Source organism: Lepisosteus oculatus, chromosome 17, assembly GCF_040954835.1.
Source record: "Lepisosteus oculatus isolate fLepOcu1 chromosome 17, fLepOcu1.hap2, whole genome shotgun sequence".
NCBI lineage: Eukaryota > Metazoa > Chordata > Actinopteri > Semionotiformes > Lepisosteidae > Lepisosteus > Lepisosteus oculatus.
The window spans coordinates 10415044-10428009 of NC_090712.1; the positions used below are offsets into that span (position 1 = coordinate 10415044).

The 12966-nt window shown below is 32.7% G+C and overlaps 1 long non-coding RNA gene across 7 annotated transcripts in view; it reads right to left on the bottom strand.

The window, feature by feature from the left end:
* Nucleotides 1-12966, bottom strand: part of LOC138223889 (uncharacterized) — a 455431-nt gene that overhangs the window by 362801 nt on the left and 79664 nt on the right. For 5 of the 7 annotated variants that reach the window (XR_011182303.1, XR_011182300.1, XR_011182304.1 and 2 more), the window contains exon 3: nucleotides 552-632. The exons of the other annotated variants lie outside the window; for them this stretch is intronic. This is a non-coding gene — a long non-coding RNA (uncharacterized lncRNA). The remainder of the gene's footprint in view (nucleotides 1-551; nucleotides 633-12966) is intronic. 7 annotated transcript variants of the gene reach the window in all.

Consider the following 12966-nt stretch of genomic DNA (forward strand, 5'->3'; position numbering starts at 1 on the left):
AACATGTTTTATTAACTTGCTGATTAACCTACTGTAGATATTAGTAACACTACTTTAAGAGGTGGTGTATGACTTTCAAAATTAACTTTGATTCACTCTTATGATAACACTATAATCACATATAATTTGCATTAAATAACTCAGCATCAGTTTCTATAAACCCCCAAGACCTATACAAAATTATTCTTTTTTTTTGTTATGGTAGAGAAACATTCCGATTGAAGAAAATGAATTTCTAAAAGGTGGACAGAGCTGTAACACAGCAGGTTATAACAGAAATGGCTGTAAAAAACCTCCTCATAGCATATAATGCAACATGGTTTTGTCCCCTTTTGTCAAGCCTATTGTCTGTGCTGAAAAAAAGGAATAGGAGAGATGGGAAGACCGGGTAGTGAATTGATACATTATTAACAGAACAGATCCAATTCTATTTGTTTTGGGTTTTTTGTTTTTGTTTTAGTTTCATGAATTCCTTAAGCAAAATCTGAATTTGTCAGGAAGGATTTTAGTTATCTGTCAAACACTCGCAAACAGAAGATATCACTGCTTACCTTAAACCACAGCCTCAAAATAAAATCCACATGCAGTTTGTGTTACCCCAAACAAGAACTTTGTAAGATGTTTTGCAGTCTCTGTGGAATGGAAGAAGGCTAAGTTAGAAGCACTGGTTTTGTACACAGATTGTGCAGAAAGCAGCAAACAAAGCCGGTACAAGCAAAACCTACACACACCATGAAAACACAAGCACCATTTAAACAAGTAACAGGAAGCTCTGTTCTTAAGGGAATACTGCATGGTGTTTTTGTAAATAAAGCTATCAATCCCTTATTTTAGGCATTTCAGACAAAGAAAAAACTTTTAGGCATGCTCAGTTATTATGCTGAGGAATACTTGCCTTTTACGAATATAAAATAACATCATTCCAGTAAGTCTCCCTAGATACATTTTGATATAAATACTCACTCCTAACGAGACAATTAAGAAAACAATGAGGTTGAAAACAACTATTGGAAGGCTGAATGAGAAAAAAAAGATTGTGCATTGTGAAGCATTGTGTCTGCTACAATGACTGATTTATAAATATAAGATGTATAAATATAAGCTGATTTATAAATATAAGATTATATTGAATAATAATAATATAATTCTGGCAAATCAATTGTATTCTACCACATAAGAAGATATAGATAATACAGACACACATGCAATCCATTCACCTTAACACCTTGCACCTTAGATATTCAAAAAAAATGCTACATTTTCTTTCTTTTCACAGTTTCTATTCATATTTGGAGAAATGATTTTCGAGCAACATCATAAGCATTTGTACCACGAAGCTTATAGAATACATCAGGGGAAGTAAATAAAGGAACGTTAAATGCTATGGAAACCAACCTCTGGAGACTTAATATTCTGATCACCTCACCTCCGAACATCTGGCTCTTAAATGTTCAAGCACAAAAAAACAAGAGAACTAATGAAAGCAGTACATTTTATCTCTCCCATCAATGTACCTCACAAACACCTGCGAAAATTAAAACAAATTGAATCTTGATTGCTGATTAAGTACCCTTTCTTTAGCTACATATTCTGTCATTATTTGCCCTGGCACACAATGTGGAAATTGATGGAAAGCCAGTAGTGGGATGTTGTTGTGGCAAAGGTCAAGATGAGGTGATTATCTAAAAGTAAATGATCATCATGAACTGAATAGGATTAACTTTGTGTATTTCTTCAATGGAAAAAAGGCTTTAAAAACATTTCAATTTTTGTATTACTCTGATAACATGCCACATTAAGCAATTATAAAGCAATCTGGTACATGATGTTACATTTACTGCATTCAGCACATACAGTATGTTTCAAAATAATAAAGAAAAAAGGTTCTATGTGGATCAGCTGAGACTGCATCAAACTGAAATGAATTCAATTAGCAACATTTGACAATCTGACCAGCATTTTAAGCCCTTCTGTTGTCATTCAATGATGGAATTAGCACACACAATTCTAAACCACATCCACATGCATATTTATACTCACAGACAGTTAAGCATTGCATAAAGTGTCATTCCATATACCAAAATACTACCCTAGCATTTAAGATATTAAAACAGACCAAAAAATACCAAATGTATTATTGTCAAGTAATACTTTTATTTTGTAGTGGGAACGTTGCCTCATGAGAAAGAAACATCTTAGTGTGCCATTCACTGCTGCTTTACTATCGCAGTCAAAACAGAACAATTTGTCTTGGCCTCTAGACTGCATCACAGTGACCAGTTAAATACCTTATAAACAAAAGCTCAATGCTTCCTCATAACTGTAGTGTTGTACAAGGGAGAAGGATAAGGAGTTTATTTTACAGTATGCACTGTATATACAGTATGGTATTATAAATTACTTCTGAATCAGGCATCAAACACAAAACAATTTCTCATTCAGTGTACTTCCATGGTCAATAATATTACATGAATATTTTTTTACAAAAGTGTGCCATGGTGGTGCTTCACACTAGCATGACCCTGGGTCCTGCGTTAAAAGCTACTGCTGTCTGTGAGGAGTTTCTAAGTCCACTCTGTGTTTAAATGAGATTTTGGAGATACTGTCTACTGGTTTCTTCCCAAAGTTTGAAGACATGCTGTGCCGGAAAATTGGTATCTTGAACTTTGCCCTACATGTGTTTCAGTGTGTGTGCTACGTGTTGGACAGTAATTTCATCCACAGTATAGTTCTGTACTGTCATGGTATGGCTCTGGCTCATGAAGACCTTCTAAGGGTAAAGAGGATACTGTGCTTAAAAGAAAGAATACAAGAAAGAAAAGGAATCAAGAAAGAATGGATGGATAGATGGATGGAAAATTTGCAATTCTAAAGGAATACAGTAGCAATTAAACAGTTTTCAAAAAATATAATCCGTACCAAACAACATGCATGTACTGGAGATAGGCCTCTACTTAAGTGGCGAAAAATATTACTATATTAAATAATAAATAATAGCAAAACATAAATCAGTTTTAAAAATCTTTCAACGAAATTCAAAATGTTTTTATCTCTGAAAATTAGCTTTTAGAGGGATAAAGGGTTACAGGGTTTATGAGCTTCAGTGGGGTGGAGATTCTCCAAAAAGTGCCGTGACTGTAAGCTTTAAAGCAAAAACAAAATGAAAACTATGCATGGGTGTGAATATTTTTTTTTAATTGCTTTGCTTAAAGTTGCTTTGGTTCTTGTTGTACAGTATGCTGCATAGAGGTGAAAAATGTCACTTACTATGTGCAAAGCATTTATACATTGACATTACAGTGCCAGCCTTGCTTTCAAACCTCTACTAATACTAAATGCATCAAAACTAAATAAAAAACTGTGAAAAAGAAAGGACAGCACTGGTAAAAACTGAAAATTTTCCATTCTTCAGACATTTCAATATTTTAATAGGATGTTGTGGAAAAAGTATTATACTCATTCCAGAACATTGTGCAAAATCTAGAGATATGGTAGTTTTTTTTCTGATTCCCTCAGCACTGACTTAGCAGAAACTTTTTAGATACTGTAGGTAAGGACTCCATATAGAAACTGCAATAAAACTGTCAATTCCAGAATTACTGCAAGTCTTAAACAGTGTTGATTTTAATAACCATCCACAGTACTTTGCTTATAAGTACCGTTGCTTGTCAAAACATAGGAGGTTTTTTTATAAAGGAGGAGTATGTAAAAAAAGCTTAACAGCATGCAGAGTTCTTGCTTTACAATGATCATTTTATCATATGTCTGCAGTCCGTTAGGAACACCTTAACAGTGCAGCTGAACAGTGTTTCCCTGGCACAACTACAAAGTCTGACAAATTGATACAGCCATTCTCAAGGAGATTTGAATTGAAAGAGGACCTATTAGGCTTAAGAGAATCTCTATAAACAATCTCATGTTGTTTAAAAGCCTGGTGATGTACAGGAAGATCGCTCCTTCACAGAAATGCTATTTTTATATACAACAGTATCTTTATAAAAACATTGCATTTTATTAAATGTCAAAAACCTTAGAGTTCATATTTGTGAACTCTAACAATTTTTAACAACACTTACCTACTTTAAAAACACTTAACTACCTTTTTTCTGTTCTTTCGGAAAGTTACAGATTGTTGAGGGGACAGGATTCTATATAAAGGATTCTGAACTTGATTATGATATTTATACTTTAACTGAAAAAGGCACAAATCTGAAACAGGCAGTTAAATGTGAAAAGTTATGTTCCTTCTATTCATGATTTGAAATGTTTTCAGACACATTTCACCAAAGGAATAAAATAACAATATTACAAAAGACTAAACATCTTTTGATGTCTGAGTAGCCAAACCCACCATGTGATTGTGCTGGGTCTACATCTGTTATGCTCTTTTGCAAATTGTGAAAGTGGAGATGGATTAACATGGTTAAAATGAGAACATTTTTATGGTGTTTGCACAAAAACTGCAGGATACCTAAAAACACAATAGAATGCTGAATTTAAAAAGTCATCCTTTGCGCCAGAAAGGTGCTTAATTAAGGCATTGTATCGTAAAGGTTTTTCATAAATCCCTGCCTTCATCTAAATAGACCTAATCAAGCAGAGAAAAAGAAAGAAAACTCTCAAAATATATATGTATTTATATAAATATCTATTTATATATACAGTATCTAGTGTTCTAGATATTTAGTCCTCGAATATAGTTTTCAGCTTTGAATTTTTCTTTCTTTATACAACCTTACTGAAGACTAAACTGTAGGAAGGGTTTTACATTAGATATCAGAAATGCAAATGTATTACTATTTAGAACATTCAGTAGGATAGCAAGAAATCCTTGAGTAAAAGAATTCAGTGACACACATAGACATTTACAGTATATACAGTAGATAAATGTATGGATTAATAATCTATAGAAAGGCAGAAGTCAGAAATGCACCAAGAGGTATAAATCAGACACAATTACAAACATGGGCTGCCAGGTTCAGCCTACTAGTGCTCACCCTCCCAGAGAATTACAGTACACTTAATGTACAGCAGTAAGAATCTTTTCTACATAAAGCACATTGATTGGTTTATTCTGATCATGAGACGTTCTTACAGTATCTGGATCTGTGATGTTAGATGTGCTTATAATTTTTAACAATGACACCTCTCCTGGGCCAGATAACTAATGATCATATCAAATTTATTGCATTTGAAGTGTTTGTATCTCTTTCAGTTACCATAATTTTCTAAAAAGCATTAGCTATATGAATCAAAGAATTAGAATCCTGTGAAATTAAAATTGAGGGAATACTTCAGCTACTGCATAATGATATTCTTATCTGATGTTGTTACAGCCACCTATGTGCATTTCTGTAAGATCTTTTTAATCAGATTCTCAATAGTGCAGCATTTAGCTGGAATTATGCTATCAATTTAATTTTGATGTTCACTCACTCGTACATTATTGTTAAAGTCTATCGCTTTGTGTTTAATACAGTTAGTCTATGCACAGGAAAACTCAGCTGTTTGTATGACTCCAACTTTTTTGCATCCATTTCAGTGTGTTAAAGCTGTTGTACTTAACATCGCACAGCACAAAAGTGACTAAGTGAAAGCTTTTCCTGGATAGATGCCTATAAAAGTGTTATTTGCAAATGTTAAATGCAAGAAATAACCAAACATTAACCCAGGATTAAAATAAAGCTAATTTTATATAGAAATTGCATAATGGCTACTAATAACAGTAAGGCAAGTCTAGAAAACCATTGTCTCAAGAGAACAGTTGTATGTTTAGTACAAGAAAAGAACCAAAAGAGTATCTTTAGTCCTTTGGATGCTAGGGTCTCTGAAAGAGGCTATTCATTAACTAATTTACTGAGCATCAGGAACCTGTTTTCCAAACATGCTTGTGCATATCAATCAATTGATTAGACCCTTAGGGGCCGAGCCTGGGACGGGACATTTCTTTCCTCATGATTAAGCACTTTATAGTAGATATTAGTAGCATTTCTCTACATCTTAGTAATATTTCTCCAATTTAAGAGTGAAAATGTCATCCTGGAAAGAAACAACAGTTATGTTCTCCCTTGTATGTTAAGCTGTTTTTTCCAACAAAATTGTATAATGTATCGTATAAAACATTATTTTGTAGGCATTCAATCTTAACTTTAGCTGACTGTGACAAATCACAATTCATAAAATTGAAGTTTATTATATTAAAGGTTATTATAGTTTATTACTGTATATTATTATATACAAAGACAAAAAGTATGCTTAAAAGATTTACTCACTTGAAACAACCTGAGTCACAAGAAAGGAACAGCCTGTTAAAATTTGAAGGATTTCTAATCAAGCTCATTTTCAGTTCAGTTCATATTACGTGCAAGCTTCATACTGTATACAGTATAAACCATATATACAGTATAGTACATATAATCTTTAATTAAGGAGCTGCTGTCTGAAGGCTGCTTGAATATTTTGATAACAATGAATGCATTTCTACGACCCACTGCCACAATTTCTCTAAATGTACTGTATACAGTACCTTTATTTTTTAATACTATATTTAAAGTTTTAGACTAATGTCATTTTAAAAGTGTTCTCGTTTTCTTAGTAGAAATTTTGCTAATTACCATGACAGAATATTGTGGATAAATTAGTCCTTAATTAGGAGCATAACCAACTTCTTTTTATAATTGTCAGGCACTTCTATTTAATTAAGAGAATTGTTTTGGCAATTAAGATTAATTTCCATATGCTAATTTGCAAAATAACATTTAACCTCTCTTGCACAGACAAAATAAGTTATTTTAAAGAAATTTACACAAACATTCCTTTGATAACTGCAAGGATGTGGCATTAATTTAACTGTTATAGTACAGAAAAAATATAACTACATGGACTTTATAACAACATTTCAGGTCTTGTACAAATGATAAAAATGCTTAAAGAGCTCTGGTAAGGATGTTTTTAACATATCTTTTCATTTACTACTGCATTCACTATTTTATTAAAAAATAGGTCTGAGTAACAGAGAATACTATTGAGTATTTAAACCCTGCTGATTGATATGTATATATAAATATTAAAAAGTCTTGCAATTGCACATTGCACTTTTCTTTGATCATTTACAATATGAAGAACACACACAATGTTTGAACTTACAGTCCTTTAAATAAGTAAGGTCAAAAACATGAAACAGGGTTAATAAAATGACAAATGTATACCAGATCAAAAATAACTTGAAATTCTACTTGCTTTTTGTAGTTAAGCAATACAAATAATTGAAATTCATTTTAAGTCCATTAGTAAAACCAGATGCTAATAATGCACTTATTAATTTTAACAGAACATTGCAGGGAATTGAGCAGAATTCAAATTTCACTGAAATAGAATATTTTAATTGGGCTCATTTGTATTTAAGTACACTTCTGAAGAGTTATTGTAATGTTAATTTCCTTTGCTTAATTTTTAAAACAAATAATGTACACTCTATAAAAAGCAAATTAGAGTCATTCAGAAATAGTTTTTCATGGAAAAGATTTTCATTGGTACTATTCTAATTGTAGCACCCCCTGAAAGCAATAATTTAATTGAAGTTATTTGTTTCATTCATGAACGATATACAGAATTTTGAGCAGCAAATTAAAAATATCATTTTGATCTCACACAAAATACATTTTTATTCTTGAAGGGTTTACCCAATAGGTGACAAATATTTTACTACACTGAGCCAATACCGTAGTTTATTTCACTGCAATGTGTTTGGCACAGTGCTGTTTGAAGATACTAACAATGAACATTACCAATATACTGCACTGTAGATGTAGATCCTTGTAAATTGTTAAAAGATTATCTTACTAGAAGCACTCCATATAGGATAGAAGTATAGTCCTCTCATTGTGAGTATTGCATCTACTGAACTATGGATACATTCATTATTACATTTTCCCTATTGACAATATATTTAAAAAAAACTGTTCTTTAAAAAAAATTAAAACACATGGTTCATATCATACAGTAAATTGAAATTAATTACTTTAATAGCATCATCTGTTTCTGGTATTTGTGATAGTACATGGAACTGTTTCTTCACTATACTGTAGCTATCACATATACTAGTTCATTTAGTATTGTGATGTAATAGTATGGCATGGAAAAAAAGAGATGTTGCTAAAAACAAAAACTACAGCAATTGCTTGCAATACTAAAATATATGTACAATAGTTAATTACATTAACTTTTTTGTGTTTGCTTTACAGAGATGTAGTTTCTTAAAATAACTGTTGAAAGAGTAATTTCTACAGTGTTCGTTTCTTCTATTCAGTATGCTACCATACTTACATAATACATAAAGGTGAAAAAAAAAACTTTATTTTAGCTAATGTAGACATAAAGAATGGTTCCAGAGTTGTATATAAATCTTCTCCTTTTAAGGTTTAATCTTCATATACTGAGCATGATAAAAAAAATGATCACAAAGCTGCAACAAGTAAAGTAATTTTCAAGAAATATATTACTGTATATAAACGTATGTATTATAAAATCTAAACAAAATACTTATATATCTAAATATAAATATAACATATAAAAATAAAATATATTTTGGCACCAGGTGCCTTATTAACATTTGCCACCAACAAGGAAACAAGGGTTCTGCTGTGAATGTCAGCAGCCATAGTGCACTAGTACACTCACCACACATCAGCCAATTCATAGATGGGGATTATTAGGAGGCCATGATTGGTAAAGACAAGGGGGAAATTTGGCTAGGATGCTGGGCTAACACCTCTACTCTTTTCAAGAAATGCCCTGGGATTTGTAATGAACACAGAGAATCAGGACCTCGGTTTTATGTTTTGTCCGAAGGATGGAGCCTTTTTACAGTATAGTGTCCCCGTCACTATACTGGGGCATTAAGACCTGCACAGACCAAAGGGTAAGTGCCCCCTACTGGCCCCTCTATTACCTCTTCCAACAGCAACCTTTTTTTCCCAGTAGGTCTTCCATCCAGGTACTGACCAGGCTCATCTGCTTAGCTTCAGTGGACTTCCAGTTGTGAGATGCAGGGTGATACTGCTGCTAGAATGGCTGGCGGTAATGAGATGATTAAGGGCTTTTGTGTCTAATTCAAGTGGTTAAAACTCAATCCTGAATGATAAATTAATCAAAATGATATCTAAATTTCATATGCTTTGTTTAAATTTCTTAAGCATGTTTAGTTGAAAAATAAACATGCTTAAGAAGAGAAAAAAATGCCTAATACAATAAATTTCTTTGATGTTCAGCATATTACATTATCTTGTTATCAGTTCACCAATATTAACTTCCAATACTAGTCATGTACCTCTATAGTCTTGATAAATCTAAACAACATGGTACTGCAAGACAATTATATGTATACATACAGTATAACATTTGCAATGGGGCTCATCTGATATGAGCCTGTTGTGGTGGTGTGACCTTCTAGAGCTTGAAAAGATTTTAAAGTCACTGGGTCACATAAACCCTTTGCTTCTTGGGCTGGGAGATGCCTGAGAGATAGCTATCTAATTCCAGGTGAAGATTAGCTGTGCACATCATTGTTGTATTGTTGTATTGTTGTATTGCTGGCTAATATTTCCAGAGTCGAATAATACAAACAGAGAATGTTTTATTGAAGTATTGGTATACCATATTTAATTTGAGAATTAGGCACTCAGTTCTCACTGCACTTGTTATATTTTGCTATTTTATTTTAAAGATAATGAAATTTCTGCAATTATGTACTACATACAGTATATTGTATATTCATGAAAGACAGATTTATTTGCAATTTTTATTTTTTTAAAGCAAAAGCATCATCATCTGCAAATAACATTGACTTAAAAATGTGTTGGTGCTTTACACCGGCTTGGCAAACACCCCGAGTTTTAGTCCCATGTCACTCATACATTAGTCAGGAAGAACAAGCTGAAGCCACAAGGTTATTTGTGGCACGAAAAAAAAAAGATGGAGCATGGAAATTTCATTTACAGTTTGGAAATATTTAGGTTTTTTTTCCAGAAAAAGTTCAGATTAAATGTTGCAGAAAAATAAAATACCTGCTTTCATTTGTGATATTTGTAACTCTTTCAATGAACGAATCAAGTCAATGAACACATGTCAGTAATTTAGTAAAACCATTTGTAAAGAAAACAAGTTTCTCCATATGGTATCCTGTAGAAGGCATTTGCTTTTGTTGTACAGTTGTTGCGTGTGATACTGTATATTGTAATATTTATGACCCTTCTGCTTCCTTTGGTCTGTTAATTGATGTTATTTGCATTGTTTTACTGTGTGTATTCGAAAGTCAAAAGAAAAGTCAGTTGGAAATGCTCAGAGAAGGTGAAGTTGTATTTTATTTGGAAAGTCAGATTAGCCAATTGCATTTGCAAAAATATGTCAGTCACAAAGCCAAAAATAAGTCAGCCGCAAAACCAAATTCAGCTGACTGCTGGGTCTGCCATGGAATTTCTTAAAAGACACCACATTCATGAGGTCAACCTTGAATACTAGCCTTGGAGACACTGTTTTCTGATTTTTTTTTCAATTCCCAGGTGTTATCCTTGGGTGTCAGTTAGCCTTCCAAAAACATGCTTCTGCAATGTGGCTAAAGCATTCTTAAAACCTCTTCTGACCCATCCCATTACAATTAGTGCATATATCTTGGTGGTGGGTATCAGTCCAAATTGGATTGTCTTAGGGATTTTGTTTTTTATCCATCACTAGAATTGCTAAGGTCCATAATATTTTGCTTTATATCTTTGGGCAATTCTCTGACTTTCCCTATGACATGGATTTTTTACATCTGTTTTCATCATACTTTAATATTCAGTGGCACTCAATGTGACTTCTAGACATTTTTATGAACTTGCTAAGGCTGTACTGTATGAAAAATAATTTGAGGATTAAATTTCCAGTATTTATTTTCAACATATTTTAGGGGAGAATGAAGGATTTAAACATGTCAGAAGCTGCACTCCAAGCTCCCCTGTCCTGTCTCTGGAACATGAGCTCAAACAGCAGACAGATCCCTATAATTAATTTTGAGATAGGACAGGAAAGCAGAGATGCCAGAGGAGGGAATGTACAGTACAGGTTCCCAATGCAGTGCCAGCGTTTTTAACCAACAAGATCTGTTTCTTCTTTTATGGGATTCCAAGATTGGAGTCGTCACTGAACCGAACTACTGAGAGCAAGGAATATCACTGTTCAAATAAGTGGGAAAAGAAGCAGAAACTTCTTTCCCACTCCTAAATCAGGAAAAAAAGGTTCCTACAGTGCCCTAGTGATAGAGCATCTTAGGGATTATTTAATTATGAATAATTTTATTGTCTCTAATATTGCTCAAGGAATTTTCAGAAATGTTGACAAATCTTAATATACAGTAGGTATGCATTTTCTTTGGTGTATTAGCTTTTAGTTATTTACAGTAGTTCAATTTATTCAGAATATGAATGATTCTGGATTCTTCTGTAAATAATTAACAACAATGAGATATTTAATGAGACATACTGTACATGTAGACTGGGAGCTGAAATATTCTACATATGCACAACTGTACATTTTTAGGAAATTAGTTTGAACTTCTTTTCCCTTAAATATTCTCTTTAATTTGTATTGCTTATTTTTATTTTCATATTTGAAACTAAATTAGATTTTTTAGATTCAAATATTTAAATAATATTTAATGTAGCTGCGTCAACATATGTAAGCTGCAAAGGAACAAGTAAAGGGTTTATCCCTTGCTGTAAAAGAAACACAATGTTTCAGCTGTGAAGCCTTCAATATTTCTCTCTACAGCATGGAATAAGCCCTTTACCTGTTCCTTTAAATAATATTATGTTATAATACTGTATTAAATAATGCAACAGCCAAAATATTAAGATTCATGTGAGTGAATGTCTGCACTGTTACATTAAGATTTCCAATTCCAATTCAATTAAAAAGTATAAAACATAAAATTCACTTGACGGGTTAATTTATGAATCCAATAAACTCACGTTTGACACATCCATGTACTATGAAGATCTATTTACATATATATTATTAGAAATCACTTAACCTGTTGCGGTAGAAAGTCTTCTAATCAGCACAGACCTATATCAGGATTCTGCTTATGGTTCTAAAGTTTTTTATTTGTATCTAGCACTTTATTATAAACTACATGTATATTGCTTTATTTCCAAATTCTGTTGTTTTGTTATCTGCATGTACATTTTGCAAGCAACTCCTTTGAAGTAGTAATTGCACTTCAGTCATTTGATTTAAAAAAAACTGTTGTATTTCAGTTTCCAACTAAAACCTTCTATTGATCTACAATTAATGACTGCACTAAGGTATTTTATGACATTATCTTAATCTCAAACAGAGCAACACTCACAATCTGTAAATTTGGTACATGGATAAAACAAAAAATGAATATGACTTCAAAAATGGTCCTCTGACTACAGTGAACACAGTACGGTATATTTTACCAACACTATTATAAAAAAAAACTAGCTTACAATAGTATAGAATAGAGGAGAATGCTGGAATTACCATAGAGGGAAAGATGGATCTCCATGTCATCCAGGAAAAACACTCTTTTGAGATGTCCAATCTGACAGTGGGAATTTACTGCCGTTATCATTACTGGTCTTGAACTGGAAGATGCAGAGAGTACAGTAAGTATCCACCTGACCATTATCCATTCTTGGGACACTGAAGGAGCAAGTTCCTCAGAGTTCTTCATTTTCAGGAACTCCAGGACACACTTTTTTAAGCATATGCTTCATTCTAATGTAAAACGTATGGGGTTTATTAGTCAAGCAGAGAGGACCTCAAATTGTTATTGTCTTATAGCACACACACAAACCATCTGCAAACACCTAGCAAGGTTAGCACTTTCAATTGCTGTTTGATAAATAAATTTACTTTTGTATAATGCATACACAAATTTGTGTATATGTGTGCATATGAATG